The following is an 18958-nucleotide window of genomic DNA, read 5'->3' on the forward strand; positions in this document are numbered from 1 at the left end:
TAGGTCTGGGGTTCAGAAAGACCAAGGCGGGACTAGAGGGCTGGAGCTGTCAGTCTCCAACCCAATCTCTCACCTGGAGGGAGAGGGCTGGAGCTGAGTCAATCCCCAGTAGCCAAAGATGTCTTCAACCATGTCTATAGTGACCCCTCTAGAAAACCCTAAATGGTGGGGGTTGGAGAGCTTGCAGGTTCGGGAAAACCTTGACGTTCTGGGAGGGCAGTATTCCCACTCCCCAGGGACAGAAGCACTTGCACTTGCAACCCGCCCCCGCCCACCAGGCCTGGAGCAATGCACCTCTTCATCTGGCTGTTCACAGGTCCTTCATAGTGAACTGGTGACAGTAGGTAAAGGTGTTGCCCTGGGTGCCATGAGCCCGTCTGGCAAGCTATTGACCTTAAGTAGGAGGACATGGCAAGCCTGATTTTTAGGTGGTCGGTCAGAAGCAAGGGAGACCCAAAACTTACCCTTGGTGAAGCGGGGGCCGTCTCATGGGTCTGAGACCTTGACCTGTGCGGTCTGCCCTAATTTCAGACCTCAATTCAGTTGTAGAATACACAGTTGGGGTCCAGAGAGGGTGAGAGAAACCGCACACTTGGTGTTAGAGGTGGAATAGGTCATAGGGCCTTCCGTGTCACAGAGGGCGGCCTCATTTGTCTCGCCTGCTGTAGTTTATTAATGTGTGAGTACTTTATTCTTTGAAAGGCTTAGAATTAAGAATAGAGAGAATAAAAGAAATCAGCTTCATAGAATCCACACTTCTTGGTTTTTAGAAACAATTTGTTTCTAGTTTGCATTTTAAGTAATTGTAATATTTACTATCACAAATGTACTATTGTAATAACTATTTTAAATATTACATATTACAATTACAATATTAATATTTAAGAGAATCTAGGTGTTTGAGCTTCCTGGATCTATGGTTTAGTGTCTGGCATTAATCTGAGGAAATTCAGCTATTACTGTTACAAATATTTCTTCTGTTCCTCTTTCTTCCCCCTTGTATTACCGTTATGCATATTTTATGCCTCTGTGGAAGTCCCATAGTGCTTGGATAATCTGTTCTTTTTTGCTTTTCAGTTCTGGAAGTTGGAGTTGGGTATTTCCCTTTCTCCCAGGTCAGAAGGCTCTGATAAAATCCCACCAGGTTAGTCTCTACTTAACTAGCTTCTCTGGAAGGTACATCTAGTGAAGAGTGCACCTACATATTGAAAAATGATTCCTATTCTCTTTCCCCTGTAGTAAGTATGAGGGGATTTTTCTCTGATGTTTACTTCGAGAACCTGATTGAGCTTCTGATGATACAACTCACAAAAGCATGAGACCCATATGCACAGGCCTCCTGGAGGTTTTAACTCTCAGACGTGGCCACACCTCACTGCAGCAATTTGTCAATTCCAGTTCAGGCTTTCCAATCCCAGTGTGGGTTCCTTGGAGCATTGTGCTCCAGTGTATTGGTGATTCATCTGCTTTACCTGTCCAGCCAATCTGGGGACAGTGGCTTGCAGGTGACCTCACGTCTCTTGCAGGTTTAAGAACTGCTGATTTTTCAGTTTGCTCAGATTTTTACCTGTGAGGAAGGAGTGACAATTCTCAAGATTATCGTGTACGGAACCTGAAATTCCCCAACTCCATTATAGTGAAAAGTGTTTGCCCTTCCTCTGGCTCAAGAATTAATACGTTTTCATTCTCTGACACGTTGTACTTTGATTCCCTAAATATTTATAGATTTAAAAACTCAGTTTTCTGCTGTATCAGACATCTAGACTGGCACTTTCCAACAGAATTGAGAGTCCTGTTATAGAATTTGAAACCTTCCTTGTAGCCTCATATAAATATATAAACTAGTATATTTTAACTCAAAATGCTCATACTATACTTTCGATAAGAAATACAAATAGGCCAGATGCGGTGGCTCAAGTCTGTAATCCCAGCACTTTGGGAGGCCGAGGCGGGTGGATCACGAGATCAGGAGATCGAGACCATCCTGGCTAACACGGTGAAACCCCATCTCTACTAAAAATACAAAAAGTTAGCCAGGCGTTGTGGCGGGTGCATGTAATCCCAGCTACTTGGGAAGATGAGGCAGGAGAATGACATGAACGCGGGAGGCGGAGCTTGCAGTGAGCCAAGATCACGCCACTGCACTCCAGCCTGGGCGACAGAGCAAGTCTCCGTCTCAAAAAAAAAAAAAATATATATATATATATATAATATACATATATACACAAATACAGTATTTTCTACTTTTTATAGTAACTGGCATGTCTTTCACACAGCAAATCCACTTCAGACCGGGCGCACTTCATGTGCTCAGCCGCCGCATGTGGTGAGTGACAGAGACCACCTTGCATGTGTGCACGCTATTTTACTGCCTTTTTCTTGACCACAGATTCTACCTCCTGTTTCTCTGTGTATGCAGTGATTATTTGCTGAATATTACACATTGTGGGTAACTTCTTGAGCACACTCAGGATCCCTAACCTTCCTCTGAAGCTTTCCAGCTCTTGTTTTAGCAGCTAGCACAGGCAGTGCTGGATCATCGTGACATGGGCAGGCTTGGTTGGATTCGCTGTTGTTGTGAATCTGTGGAGAGCTCCCATCCTGCACCCACTCCAATGTCCCCCTCCTGGACGTGGTAAGATGGCCATGCTCCGCCCACACCTGAGCTCTCTCTGATCTCCCCCTCCCGGACATGGTAGGGTGGCCATGCTCTGCTCACACCTGAGCTCTCTCCGAGCTCCACCTTCTGGACGTGGTAGGATGGCCATGCTCTGCCCACACGTGAACTCTCGGCACCACCGTCTGCAGGTATTCTCCAGAGGACAAGTGTACTGTGGATGCATCTCATTCATTCTCCTGCCCTCGCCCTCAGGTTCTGGCTGGTACAGCTGTGGTCACAGACTAACAACAGCCACCTCATTCGTTTTGTGCACTTTTACAGTTGTTTATGACAGATGTGTGATTTGGGTCCCTGTTCTCTCATCACGGCTAGAAGTAGTTCTGGCAAATTATTCTTTTATCTTTACATTTGGAAACTAAAGGAAAGTTTCACCCATAGAATATTAGCGTTGCGACAATCCTAATGAGACTTTCTCCAGAAACTAGGATCCAGGTCAGCAGCCAGTCATTTCATAGAAGATAAACTTCAAGAACATTCTCTGAAGGGCAATGAAACTGAGTAAGATCTCACCACTGTTACCAACAACCAAGAAAAATAGGTAAGAAAATGCAGCTAAGATTTGGATCAAGTATGTACGGTAATAAACATGCAAACTATCGCTAAGCACAAAACAGGCTGGGAGTAAAAAATTTTTATGATATTGACATTTACGATTTTACAAAACTGCCCTATATGATATATGAAGAGGACTCCTGATGACAATTTACAAAGGATGCTTTATGGCTTATATAGGAAAGCAGCTCCGAATGACGCTGAAACCCCCTTCTCACACCCCTGGCAGCTCCCTTGCCCCCGATGTGTACATGCTTGCAGCTCTGACCTTGCTCAGTGTCCACACAGGCTCTGTCTCCTGGAGAGCCGAATGCAGACTCAATGTTGAGTCAGAAATACACAAAGAGGGTGACGGTTACGAACTGCCTGCCTGCCCCCCAAAACACAGGTTGAAATCCTCACCCTCAATGTGATGCTGTCAGGAGGTCTTTGGGAGGTGATGAGTTCCCGAGGCTGGAGACCCTTGAATGGGATTTGTGCATCAGAAAGGGGCCCAGCAAATCCCTCACCCTCCCATTGTGTCAGGGCCAGAGAGAAGGTGTGTGCCAACCAGGAAAGAGCCCACACCAGAATCCACCCGTGCGGCACCCTGATCCTGCCTTCCAGCCTCTAGAACTGTGAGAAACAAATTCCCGTTGTTCATATGCCACTCAGTCAATGGTGTTTCGTTACAGCAGCCTGAGCTGCCTGAGATGACGATGCTTACCGCCCTACAGAAACGGCTACTCCCCTCTCCCAGAAAGAGGGGTTCACAATTAAAATCCCTCTCTCTCCTCGCGGCCACCACAGATCTCACTCCCCCACCCTGTAAGCCAGCAATTGCTAGGATTAAAGGAAAATGAGGATCGTTTTAGACCAGCCCCGCCATATCGGTCTGAAGCCTGTAACTTTGCCCACTTCTACGGTGGCCGTGTCACTGCATTGCCCGTGTCAGCTCTGTGTCTGCACTGGGTCCCAGGCTCGGCACAGACTCCTCTAGCTGCCCATCCAGCACAGCCATTTCCCCTTCTGCTTTGCAGGTGTCCTTCAATATCCAACCCCCACCCCTCTGCAACCCAAGGCCTTCCGATCCAGGCATTCGGGGTGAGCTCAGCCATGTACTGCAGTCCTTGACTCAAATAAACCAGGCCCGAGGCGTTGGCACCAACGATCTACTGGCTGTGGGGTCTGCACAGCCACTAGCTGCCCCAGCCACACCAGGGCCCAGGAGGGGAGGCAGAGGAACCTGTGAAGCTGCCAACAGCCATATGGGAACAGGGGCCCCTGGGATGAGGAGGATGCCATGGAAGGAAATTCAGAGAAAGAAAGAGCCCCAAGGCTGGACGGGTCATGCCCAAACCCTACACTGCTGAATTTTCCAGGTTTCTGAACTCAATCGCTGACCCACACAGCACATGTTTCCTGAGTGCTGACCCCGCGTGGCATTGGATATGGCAACAAAGTAGGACCCCCACCTCCCCCTTCCCCGACACATACACAGGGCCTCCGTCCTGGCAGGAAATCAGGCCTGGGGGCCCAGTTGGCACCGCGAGCCAGGGAAGGGGGCCATTTCAGACGGACAGTGGGTGCAGCCTTGCCAAAGCCCAGCAGTCACCTGCACTGCCACAGCCAGGCTGAGTCCAGATCAGCCGCACAGACACCTGACCCTCTCAAAGGCACGCCTGAGCTCATTAGGGACAGACACTGTCTCCTGCTTATCTCCAACACTTTCTCTGCATGTCTAGTTACAAACGGACGACGCAGTCTCGGAAGCACAGCTGTGACTCTGGAGACAGATCCCAGGCCTCCCCCTGCTCCTCTCCGTGGTGCCATTGATGGGGAGGGGCCGGTATGGCCGCGAGGCCGCATACCCACAGCCACCCTGCCACAGAGACACGGGCCATCGACGGTTACTTCTGCCAAAGAACCCTGCTGCGTCTTGGAGCACACCATGGTGGGCGGGAAGCTCCACCCGGAGAAACAGCGATGCTTCTCCTCAGAGCCAACGGAGGGCACTCCCCACCCTGCATTCAGCAGATTACTTACATTCTGGAAAACCTCTGAGTTAATGGGGAACAGTAAAATGAAAAGGTCACGCTAGAAAGTTTAGAAGGTTGTGTGGAGTCTCAGGAGGTCCAAAGATTTGTGAACCAAGACTGCTGCAGTCAACGAGCTTACAGGGAAAGTTTCCACATGGGCCTTCAATAAGCGACGCTCGGCAGGGAGGAGCCACATTCTGGGCAGAACCTCAGAACCAGAACATCGGACACCACAAAGTCACATCAGAGCCAACAGCAACTGAAATACAGCACTCTCCTAAGATGTGTGCGTCACCTGCAGAAAGTCACCACACATTAAGATGGGGGAAGAAAAGGATAAGGTTAGAAACAAATTTGAAATAATTTCTGCATACGTAAAATTTCTACATCCACTGGCTTTCTTTCTGGGAGTAACAACTTTTACATGAGATGCACATCCCCGTTGGAAGGAGTTTGGGTTTTCCGTGGGCAGAGACAAGGGCTCTCCAAGAAATGTGAACCTTTTCTCACTCACTGAGCCGCGTGCCCTGAGGCCGTCCTGGCCTGTCTGAGCACCTCCCTGGCTCTGCCTCCAGCCAGCTCCTTCCATCACTCACCCCGCTTCTCCCAGAGCCTGCACTGGCCCAGGATCTCCTCTTCTGCTGCTGTCAATCTTCCACTTTAGGGCAAATAAGTTGGACACTAGAAAGTTATAAGACCCCTTAGCTTTTTAAAAATTTGTCTTCTCAGAAAACAAAGAATACTAATTCTACTTCCATGGTTTAATATGTTGCCCCCATCTGCATGTTCGTGGATATGTGTTTTTATATATATTTTAATCAGTACTTATAAAAGCATGCACTGTTGGCTACATTCAGTTCAATTACATTTGATGTAAGAAGTTTTAATTTTAGTGAATTCAGGCACTCAAAATTTAAGCCCTCTGACATCTATTAATCAAATGGAAAAAATGACAGGTAGATATTACAAAAATCAAGAGAGGTGTTTAATATAAATCGTGGACTTTTAGATATTTCCACAAATGTAATGTATACATTAGTACAGACCTTGAGCATTTTCACAACTCTTTGAACTAAAATTCTATTCTTAACTTTTATTGATAAATCGACATCCATATGTGATTTTAAGCAGCTCAAACATCAGCTCTTAAAAACAATCAGAAATGCTGCGGGCAAATCCCACCCAGCAGCAAATAACGGAACTGCATCCAACAACCCAGGTACCTCCCCCGAGGCATCTGGAACTTGAGGATTACGAGCAGCCTTTGGTTTCTGAGACACCCGAGAGTGGGGACTCCAACTCCCCAAGTCTAAGATGGCCTCAGCGATAAGGAAAACTGATCAAAAAGTCATCCCTGCCGGCCCCCTGCCATGGGCTTCCCCCCTGCCGGCCCTCAGCCACGTGCTTACAGATCTCACTTCCTCTCTGTCCCGCAAAGCCTGACTCCCGATTCCAGCCCTGCTGCTTACTGGGATGTGGCCATGGACGTCAACTGCACCTGTAAGGGGAGAAGCTGGTCAGGATACAGGATCCTGGCCATCCTGGCAGCGCTCAAGCTGGTACTGTAACTTTGTTGTGTTACTTAATGCAAAGGTTTAACTTTGAAAAATTTAGATGTGTCTATTCTAATGGAAATTCTCAATGTAGAACACAGGCCACACCCTCACACAGATGTTGTCTGGCCAGCACTCTTTTGTTTGTCTTTTCAATAGACATTTTTAAAAGCAGTTTTTGGTTCGTGGCAAAATCAAGAGGAAAGTACAGAGAGTCCTCACATATCTCCTTTCCCAGCACAGGCACAGCCTCCATCATTCTCCTGCCCTCACCAGACCAGCATGTCTGTACGACCGACAGACCCGCATCAACACGGCACCACCACCCACAGTCCACAGCTCACAGGAGGACTCGGCCTGCTGCTGCTCACTCTGTGGGTTTCACAGACGTGGAACGGCATGGATCCCCCATGAAAGCCCCACCTGGAGTTGTTTCCCACCTTACATATCCCCTATGCTCCTCCCATTCATCTCTCCCTTCCCCAGCCCCTGGCAGCCACTGACTGTTTTGACTGTCTCCACAGCTTTGCCTTTTCCAGACTGTGCTGTGGTTGGACTCAGACAGCAGGCAGCCTTTCCAGATTGGAGTCTCACTTAGCAACATGCGTTTAAGATCGTTCCTTGTCTTCATGGCTTAGGGGTCCAGTTCTTTTTAGTGCTGAATAACATCCCAGTATCTGACATACCACAGTTTATCCATTCACCTGCTGAAGGGCATCTTGGTTGCTTTCTAGTTTTGGCAATTATAAAGCTGCTGTCAATGTCTGTGTGCACATTTCCGCATGGAAGTAAACTTTTAGCTCCTCCGAGTAAACTGTCCAGGACCTGTGATTGCTCCTGTGGTCGGAGAGCTTAGTTCCACGGAAAACCGCCACGCTGCCTCCCACAGCAGCTGCCCCACTTCCCCCAGCGATGAGTGAGGGTCCTGATGCCCACACCCCCACCAGCACGCAGCGGTGTCGGAGTTCGGGTTTTGGCCAGGCCGATGGGTGCACAGTGACGGCTCGCCCTATGACATAAGACGCGGGTCATGTTTCCACGTGTAGATTTGCCATCTGTGTATCTTCTTTGTTAGGGTATCTGTCCAGGTGTTTGGTCCATTTTTAATCAGGTTATTCATTTTCTTGTTGAGTTTTCAGAGTTCCTTGCACGGTTTGGATAACAGCCTTTATCAGATGAGTCTTTTACAGATGAGTTCTCCCCGTCTGTGGCCTGCCCTCTCATGCTCCTGAGACACTGTTTTTTATTTTAAAAAACACTTCAGACAGAAGATGGACCTCCCAGCCCACCACGGTTCTCAGTTTGGCCGTGGTCACCACCCTCCCAGCCCTGGTTCCCACCTTTCCACGATCTGCTGGTCCTATGGGCGTCAACCCATACTAAGTCCCTAACATATCTCCAATGATGGCAACGTCAAAGCAGGCAGCTTGCAGGTAGAAAGGAGCTGATGGAGGCCGGAGCAGAGTGTCAAGGCCAGCGGATTCATCCCTCGGGGACCGGCAGACCTCTCAGATATCCCCCTGGGTCACCTCCCAAATGAAGTACCTGCTTTGGCCGTGGGCAGAAAGCAGGACCTGGCCCAGATCTCAACGTATTTGACCTGGCACGGCATTTACAGGTGAGCCTCCGTAACCGGAAACTCTACTCTCTGAAGAGAATGCATTTTCATTATCAAGGCTTTTAGGCTTTTAATTAAGAAACCAAAGAGCAGTGCCTGGAGTGAGGATGCAGGGACTCTGGGTGACCCACACACTCGATTCCACCTGGCACAAAGGACCCTGGAGTGAGGGTGCAGTGCCTCCTCTGAGTCACCAGCACACTCATCATTTCTACATAAAGAACCCTGTGAGTCTGTCCCAGGACTTTTTAGCCTAGACCGAAAAATTCGCAGTTCAGGAAACCTTCATCATTTTAGGAACCTGAGGGGTGGGCCAGGGGGATCTCACAGAGTGTGGTGCTGTCTATCGGGTCAGCAAAGTGCAGCTGGGGCTTCCCGCAAGCACTTCAGGGAGGCCGTGCACTGGCCCGAGGCTGGTTCTGCCTCCTATCCTCGGTTCTCATGCCCAGCTGTGAGGGGAACCCCCCGCTTCAGGAGCGGTCCCTGGCTCCAGGCCCTAATGTCCATGTCCAGGCCCCTGGTAGGGCAGCTTCTACCCCAGGGAGGCTGGGACTGGAGACAGCCTGGAGCTCTAAGCAATCCTGGCAATCACATGCTTCCCGAAGTGGTTGCAGACAAACTCCTGCTTCCAAAACCTGGCACGGGCTGTGTGAGGCCTGAAACGTGGGAGGCACGTTTCGCAGGGTCCCTGCTCACATATAAAAGCAAGGCTAAGAGCAGCTACATTATTTAATTACCCTCTCATGGTTATCATGTAAAGTCATAGTCTCTTAGACCTATGTGTGACTAGAAGTAAACACACTATGGAAGTGTATATAAGTGTGAACACAGACAGGCTCGTTTTCCTTTTATATACCTTACATATATGTGTATATGTGCATATGTATAAAACATGGAAGAAAAAGCCATACTTAAGATTTCAAATCTCAGTCACAAAGATCTCAGAAGCAAATTATTATTCTTAAATTCTAAACAAAGATGTAACATTTTACATTCTTACAAACAAAACGTTCTCTATTAGCATTTTATTTTAAAAACTAAGAATGCATTGCACTCTCTCAATTTCTATTTTTAACTCAGCTCACAGAGGCCCCTCTACAAAGGCCCCTGTACAAAGGCCTCCGTACCGCAGCAAGGACGGCGGTGGTCACACCTGTGGCCATTTATCCTCTCTACATCTAGCTTCTCTCCCTGAGGCAACAGCATCTCCGAAGTCACAGCCTGGCCTCCCAAGTCTCCCCTGTCCCGGGCTTCTTGGCATGTTGCTCTGCTGCACACACCTCAGCAAATACTGCTGATTAGCCAGAATCACCCAGAAATCTCTTAACCTTGATTCTGGCTGCTTTTGTAATTTGTAATATCTGTACTTCTGGTGTGATTTGAGAAACAACAAATTTTAAAATTAGAGATGTGGTTTTTATTCTCTCCTTTCTACTTGCAACCTTGAAAATTCAAGTAGCAGCAAGGGTTTGTTGAAAGTAACTTCCACCAAATAGAAACTATTACAAATATACTACAGAGTGTCAAATAACCACATAGATGTAAAATAGAGATGCAGACACAGATATAAACTCCAACGGTTAAACCAAATTGAGAAATGCTTGCCAGTTTGATAGGACTTCTGAAACTTGACATAAATGTTGGCTGAGGGATACAAGATGTTATGAGATGAGTGAGATGCTTGGCCTAGAACCACAGGCTCTCTCCTCTTTACAGCACAAAATCCATAAGGAAGTCAAATCTGAAAGAACCAGGTACCGTTGAACGGCATACTCAGCCATCCTTCCCCATTCCTGGGCCAGCTGCGGTGAGTGCAGCCAGTCATTCACCAATATCCATCATCCATCCTCCAGGCCATGGCTACACTTTACTCCCAAGCTCCCTGCTATTATATAGATTAGGTAAATCACGGCCACTCACACCTTAAGCCTCCCACGCCAGCGTGGTAATCACCCATTCCTAACCACGGCAAGGACAGCTGTGTCCCTGGGAACGCAGAGCAGGGGTCGGGAAGAAACCTGGATCCCTGAATACCTCATGGAGCAGTCACCAGCCTGGAATATCCTCCTTGATGGGTTTGCAAGAGAGAAAAACTCCTTGGTTCCTCAAGCTACAATACTGCAGAGTCTCAGGTCACAGCATCCTTACCTACCCTCGTCAGGAACCGTTCATGCTCATCAAGACATGAGAACAAAACTGCAGTGGCACAGTCACACACACCCAGAACGCAGACCACCTGCTGCTCACATTCATTGTATTAACACCAAAAAGGCACCGTGATGGATATCCTGGATGTGGACACTCGGCGGCTTTTTGCTGGAGACGCGCTTTGTGCATTTATCGCACGACCATCTTGGCCTCAGGAGGGGCTGTGCAGATGGCAGCTGTGCACGTCACAGGGAGTCTCACTCGCTGGACTCTCAGCCAGCTCCCACTATCAGTGCCCGCAGAGTCCTGTCCTCCGGGAGCACGTGCTCGGACGCCACAGTGTCCTGTGGATCCACATAACAGCGCTGTGTGCCCCAGGAGCTTAGAAAGTACCACTGCATCAATGCCTCCACAGGTGAGGCCGGGGGCAGAAGCCAACCTCAAGCAGTTACGGTCCTCCGTGGAGCTGGCATCCAGGCAGGAAGGCGGCTCAGCGGCTCTCCTCTCACTGTGGAACTTCCTAGGTCCCCACATGAACAGAACCTAAATAACACGCAACAAACAACAGGAGCGAGAACACGACCAAGAGCTTCTGAGATGAGCAAGCTGGACTGATCATGAGACACCTGACAGGGACGGTGCCAGAGCCCCTCCCGGTAACCTGTGAGGACAGCGCTGCCACCATCTCCCTAAAACCAGCCCAAGTCAAGTTAGACTTGAGGCTTTCCAGGAGTGGGTAGATCCATTCAATCCCACAGTGTGAACCTTCCAGGCCGTGTCTCATGGCCCTCATCTCACATATGGGAACCCGGACACTGCACCATAGATGCGGCCCCAAGCCCTCCTTCCTTCTTCAACACCACACACCAGTACAGTGAACACTTAGGATCTAGGCATTCACATAAAATACTGCTTAACTAAAACTTCTGATTTAGAACATGTTTAATTCCTACTCACAGAACTGAAAGTGTTCTGTCCTAGGAGGCGGTAGCTGTAACTAAGCATGAGAGAAGAAGGGATCAGCGTGGTGCTAAGTATTAAATATTCCTCTAAATCTATTCACCAGGTCGCCATGCTATTGTCACCGGCTTCATTTTCTGTCCTTAAAAGACGTAATAGTTACTTTTCAAAATAGACAACCTGTTTTACTGATGCTTAGCTATAAAGTATTATTCCACAGGGCGACTCTGCTTCCCGTGATGACATGCAGCACGTGAGCACAGATCAAAGAGTATCAGTGACTAACCCATTCCCCTGGTACTAAGCAGAGGACCAAGAGTTTAGTTCCTTACTTATTTGCTACAGGCTTGATTCAAAGCAGCTTTCTGGGATCCTGGGGACAAACATCTCTAACTAGTGAGAATTCTGGCTTTAGTAACAGAAGAATCACCTAATGCCCATTTCGTAACTGCTGTTCTCATCAGATCTTGAGGCCAAAGCGAAAAATAAAAGGGGGGGCTAAGATCGTGACACCCCAGTTTGCACAAGGCCAACCAGCCTGCTTGAGGGGGTGAAAGGAGTAGGATTATTAAAGTGCTGATTTTTGAAAACATGGCTGTAGGCTGGGCGCACTGGCTCACGTCTATAAGCCCAGCACTTTGGGAGGCCGAGGTGGGAGGATTGCTTGAGGCCAGGAGTTCAAGATTGGCTTGAGTAACACAGCAATACCCTATCTCTTTAAAAAGAAAAAAAAAGATTATTAATATCGTAATAAAAAGTTTAATACAATAAATTACTATATCAACATGGCACCCCCTGCTGTCAGAGAAGGTACAATCTCTGTGGCTATGATGAGGTCTGGAGAGAAATGTAACTGGCATCATAGGGAAGGTCAACCCCAAAGCCGCACGGCACTACTCCTATACAGTTTGTTAACCAGCATGAAGTCTCCTCAACAATCAGAAGCCTGGTTTAGAGAAATGCTGCCCACGGGACCTGGGTGGACTCCAGACGCTGGCTGACCAGACAGCCCCACCCTGGGACCCTGCCGGCAGCCCCGACTGGACAGAATGGCCTCGTGAGTGTCCTTTCCCACCACAAGCTGCAGACCCTGAGCCAGTCCTGACTGTGACTGAGGCTGCGCATAAACGTCTGCGCCCAACAGCTCACCTTTGTACATGACACGCCCAGTCCACCTCATTTCAAATGTTACGCTCGCCCCAAGGCGAACATGGATGTTACAGGTTAACTCACTGCATGTGTGCTAGACTTTCCCTGTAAGTGTTCAGACATTACACGAACCGGATGAACAAACCCCACTTTCCCTGTAAAGGTTCAGACATTCCTTGAACCCGATGAACACACACAACCAACAAACCCCGGAACGTGTAACGCCGCGGCCTCCTTTCCTCCTGAGGGGCATATGCTTACAGCTCCCCCAAGACCACATTTCCCAAAGCACAGAGTGTTACTCTGAAAATAAAACCTCCTTTTTCCTTCCTCTGTACATCTCGTGGTCATGTTAACAACTATTGCTAAAAATACAGAGAAACGGGATGTCATCCGTGCTGGTCACTGAATTCCTACTACCAAAGCTTCAGGGCCCCCCAGTCTGAAGGAAGCTTCTATCATGCTAAAGCCAACTCTGGAGACGAAGGCTGATCTGGGGAAGGGCTGTGTCACTGCAAATCCACACCACGGGGCCCTCTGCAGTTGTGTGTAAGGAACTCTTGGCCTGTCCTGGGGTTTGGGGAGATCAGGATGCAAGCAGATACCATACGCTCTGCCACGGGACCGTGAAGTCTGCGGAACCTCAGAGGCACACGGAGACAAACGGCTGCATGGGTCCCACAGGCCAAGCCTCGATGGGCGCCCGTGTCAAGAACACAGACACGCTGGGAGGGACAGCTGATGCAGTCAGCGCCTGCAGCCCCAGCACACGGCAGCGTCCAAGTGTGGGAGTCTCTGGCCAGGCTCCACCACAATTGCCATATTCTGTGGCAAAATTTTAAAAATAGGTTTTAACTAGTTATAACTCTAACTGGTTTTACAGATAAATAGAACACAGGGTACCAACAGGCTCCAAAATACTTCGCCTAGAACCAAGTCTAGAATGCAGATGGCTGCAGCTCCGAGTGTGACGAGTCCCCTTGTAGTGTCTTGAATCCTAGATCTAGGTGACTCAGTGCTCTTCCTAAACCAGACGGCACCCTGAGGCTCTGAGGGCACCCTCTGTGCCCAGGCCAGTCCATCAGCCCTGGCAGAAGCTTCTAGAGTAAGAGCCTGTGGATTTGTATTGGACGGATGTAAACCAGGCAAAGTCACAGGGGCTCCTTCTGGAAGCCCATCCGTTTACCCACTCATGCCATGGAGAGCCGTTCCCCCAACTCCACACCCGCAGTCATGCTGAACCACAACAACTGGCTTTTAGGCCTTCAAGCCACTCCTTCTCGCCGCTGGACAGACTCTTCTCACACCATGAGGCCCAGAGTAGCCTTAACAGGTGGTCCCAGCAGAACTGGCCACTGCATGAATTGATACCTTTTGTGTGTGTGTGGTGGGGGGGTGGTTGTTCTTCTGTCACTGAGGAACAGTGCACCATAAGTACAGTGGTGCTATCATGTTCACTGCAGCCTCAATCTGCCAGGCTTGGGTGATCCTCCAGCCTCAGCTTCCTGAGTAGCTGGGCCCACAGGTATACATCACCACTCCTATTTAATTTTTTGGTAGAGTCAGGGTCTTGCTATGTTGCCGAGGCTGGTCTCAAATTCCTGGGCTCAAATGTGAACTGCCCACCTCAGCCTCCCAAGGTGCTGGGATGACAGGTGTGAGTCACTATGCCCAGCCTAGAATTGGTTTTTCTTAAACCTGAGTTTGATACATGAACCCCACTTACATAGATATCAGCACACTCTCACAGCTCGAGAGTTTTTCTGAATCTTGATTCTGTCCGTTCAAGGTCAATATCTAAGAAAGGGTCAGAACTGACCCTCGCTCAGTGAAGCCTAGGGGCAAATGCAGCAGCATCTCAGTGTATGAGGAGACAAAGTAAGAAGGTGGAAAATACACACTGAAATTCTAGTGCTAGAATCATAATCACCAACACTAAGAGGCAATCTGCTTTCCAAAACATGTAGCTGCTGGATTAACTTCAAAGTCACCAGATTCCACAGGCAGGAGCTCAGAGGGGCACAGCTTTCTAAGGCCGCACAGCCCGGGACAGCGTAACAGCCTCAGGGCAAAGCAAACTAAACAAAGGCTTGGTTCTCTCAAGGACGAATGTGCTCAAGTCCTTCCAAATAGATTCTTCTTCTAAGTAAGTTAGACGCCTCCTACAATACTGTTTCGATTGCCAGTGTGTTCAGAAACATGAAGTTGAAAATACATCTCAGGACCCCAAAATCACTACGCTAAAGGGACGTCAAGGTGAGGAAGAGCTTAGAGCAAACCTGCCTCCCATGCTCTTCCGAACAGAGACAGCTACTGGGGGAGGGAAAAAAAAGCCACGTATATCCCTCACAACCGATCCACAAGGAAATTCCTCATGGACAGAGGAGAGAATTCGAAGTCCCCCATCTGCACACGGAGATAAATGCGGATCTGGCTGCTTCCTCTGGAAAGGTACACCAGAAACGCATTTGTCTGATCTACCTGAGACCTGGAAACCCCTCCCCGCTTCGAGCCGTCCCTCCCTTCCTGTACCAAACCAATGTCCATCTCAAATATATTGATGTCTCACGTCTCCCTAAAATGTGTAAGACCAAGTTGTGTCCCAAACACCTTGGACACATGTCCAGGACGTCCTGAGGCTGCCGCAGTGTGTCCTCAACCCCGCCTGAGGCTGTGTCTCTAACCTTAGGAAAATGAACTCTCTATGGGCCGAGAACCGTCTCAGAGATCCTTCTGGTTTACAGGAAGCATTCTCTCCTGCGAGTATATCAATGAAATCATGTGGAATTACAAAATGCCACTTTAGTAAAGGCCAAAGAAATTAGGATTCGATGTGCTTAAAAAACAACACAAAAATAACGTTCTATTTGTCAATGGACCATGAAGCCCACACCCCCTTTTGCAGTGAAGATGTCAAACAGGACGAGAGGCCCCTCCTGAGGATGCTACCCTCTGACCCCACTTCCCAGAGTCCAGTTTCCTGCTGCTCAGGGAACAGCAACCCCAGCTTCACGGGGCTCAGGCCTCCAAACCCAACTCCCACCCATGCTGGAGAATCACCCCAGGGACTAGAGAACTGGCAGGTGCAACTATCACCTCATCCCCTTAAAGGGGAAAAGGCACCTTCCCGCTCCTCTTCCTGCTGGTGGGAACAGGGGCAGGAGCTGGAGGGTCAGGAGTCAGGCGGCAGAAGGGAAGCATCCTGGGTCCCTGCTAGTCACAGATGGCAAATGCCAACCCATCCCCGACCTTCACTTTGCAAAGAAATCCTTCTTTTTTGTCAGGTCCCTGGTTAAAAGTTTGCACCCATTCCTTAAAAGGGGGGGAACCTCAGATACAAATAAAAAATGGGTGTTTTGCTGACAACATTTCAATTATCTGGGGACCTTGGGTAAAATGATGGCAAAACAGGAAACTGAACGCTGTTATTCAGGAAACTACCTTCCAGCCCCCTCTACCCTCCCAGGCTGTCACCTTATGGTGTTTGTCTGCTAGATGATTAACAATAATTGCTCTGAAAAACTAGGTGTACAGAACAGACAAGAAGTCAGCTCGGGGTGAGGGGAAGCAGGATAAGACCCCCTTCCCCGCAGGACAGTGGAGGAGGAACCTTCAGCACCTGGGTTTTCAGGATGCTGGATCTCTGAGAGCATCTCTCACAGCTCAAGTACAGCCAGACCCTCCTCTGACACAGCCTGTTCAGGCGAAGGTGGGCACCTGCCTTAGAGACCCACAGCCCTGTGCGGGGCTCAGCTGGAGCTGAACTTGCCTCCCTTGGTAAGAGTCAGGGCCAGGAGTGGGGAGAGGAGAGAAGCAGCAGGCCTGAGGGACACTGTGGAAACTCCATGCCACGCTAACTCCCGTCTGATGTGCTCCGGCCAAAGCCACGCTTCTCGGAGGGAGTTTCCCTTCACACATCTGGAAATCATCAACGTCTAGTCTCCCCACAGAACAGATCCTTCCCCAGGAGGCAGATGCTTGGCTGTAACACGGGGTAATGAGGGGCGCGCCTTCGTTCCCATTCTGTAGTGTTTCCTGTTACCTATTTTACCTTAAGCTACAAATGATTCCCGTTTACACGGGACACAGTGACACAGACAGCAAAACACATGAGATTCGGTGTAATCCCACACCCGTCACTGCTGACCTCAAGTGCTTTGTTCATTTTGCTTCTAGAGTTTATACTCTCTTCCGGGGTTCCAGGCCTGTGGATTCAACCAACCGTAGATCAAGATTTTTTTTTTAATGTGTTTGTACTAAGCATTCAGACTTTATTATTCATTAAACAACTACTCGCATGCCATGTGCATGGTATAGCTGTTACGAGCAACCCTGACATGACTGTCTGCAGGAGGATGTGCATATGTCATATGCAAACATGATGCCATTTTATTGCAGGGACCTGAGTGCCCACAGACCTTGGATTCCCATAGGCAGTCCTGCAGCCTACCCCCATGGGCACTGTGGAATGGCAATAATAGAAAATATGGAGGTTTTAAACAGTTATGTACTAAATCTAATCATTTGTTAAGAAATTACTGTGTATCACTTGTATTATTTGGAAGTCCTTCCTGGCCCAGAGACTTGACATGTTCTTATCTTTTTGTCCACGGATCTAGCCATTCCAGTAAGCTTATTGAACACAAATCAATTTTGCAATTAAATTCTTACAGGAATCACACTCAATCTGTAAGCTGCTTTGGTTTTTAAAGTGAAATAACCAATAGTTTTGCAAACCAGCTATATTATAGAATAGGATAAAGCAGCCCCATGACACGCAAAAACATGGGGTTTCAAAGCTAACCAGTATAAAACACGTTACAAACCCCTAAATATGAAAACGTTTACACCACAACAGATATTCCAGAAAAAAACAAGATGTTGAAAAAAAGCCCTTTGCAGAAAAGCACTTTCCCCTTCATTTTTCACACGGTTTCCAGAAGCTTGTGTTTGGCGATGACCATGAACCAGAAGTAGCGTCCGCTGCAACTACTGCCACCACAACACAGAATATTAAGGCATTAAAAAGAAAGGACACAGTATATTTCCTATTGATGAGAACAGGTAGAGTGTTATAAAAATGAGTGTGTTCTAAAGTCAACAATGTTCAAATTCTAGGTCTCCCGCAGACACTAGATGGTAACAGCCAAAGCTTATATACTTGGCAACGTTCAAGGAGACCAACTTCAGAGCTGTCACAATGCAGCACCATCCTCACGCGATCATCTCAGATGGGTTTTAGGGCAAGTGCCCCCGTCACAGCGGGAAAGCTGCGCAGCCCAGCACTTCCTGAGATCACAGACCTTCACCTTCCCACGTCTTACAATAGTTCCTTTACACCGGGAACCAGACAGCAAAACCTAAAACACTTCCTCAAATCTCAAGACAGTCTTTAGAGCTCTTTTCCTTCCCCTTCTCTTACTGAAAAAGCCTATTTTGTAAGCAACCTGTAGTGCTTCCCAGAGCTGGGGCGGAAGGAGAGCTGGTGTTGGGTAGACCGAGTTTCAAGCGTGGGGAGACCAGGAAGTTCTGGAGATGGATGGCGGTGATCGTGGCACCACAGTGTGAACACACTTAACACCACCAAACCATACACTTAAAAATAAAGTGCTATGTAATTCTACCGCAATCAACACACTGAGAAAACTCATCTCTAATTACTGTCATTTCCAATATCTTGCACCCTGTAAGTTACATTTGCTTTTGGAAATCCTCAGAGCAATCTTGAAAGACTAATACCCTATCATCTCTGAAACGCAGGCAAAGTCGTTCAAGGGTTTGGTTATAGGAAAGTAGCTGGAAAGCAAAGCGCCCGTTAGACATGGCAGCCGTGGTAGCACAAACACAGAGTAGGAAGGTGGTGGTCATGCTACACACAGATGGGAAGGGTGTGGGGAGCCACAGCACCGGATACTCGGGAGGCACCTGGGCAGCAGCTGAGAATGTACCAAACGCGTTCGATCATGCAACATTCACGGACCGTGAGTCCAGCCACCGCCGCTGACATCTACTGTGGCTGGGGTGTCCTCTGCCACAGAGATACACACCCTGCCAAGGATAGTGTACAGATTAAATGTCAAAGCACAGACATGCTCAGGTCCAGCTGTTCACATAGAAGCAAACACAACACATTTCCCAGACCCCACAGCATGACTCTCCACTTGACTGCACCCCATCCCGTGCATCCTTGCATCTGTGTCTCGGCCCTCACTCACTCCCTCACTTCCTCGTTGGGTCAGGAACCAAGAGTCCACTGTGTGCCTGGTGCACTGAGCCTTGT

This window comes from Macaca mulatta, chromosome 12 (assembly GCF_049350105.2).
Source record: "Macaca mulatta isolate MMU2019108-1 chromosome 12, T2T-MMU8v2.0, whole genome shotgun sequence".
NCBI lineage: Eukaryota > Metazoa > Chordata > Mammalia > Primates > Cercopithecidae > Macaca > Macaca mulatta.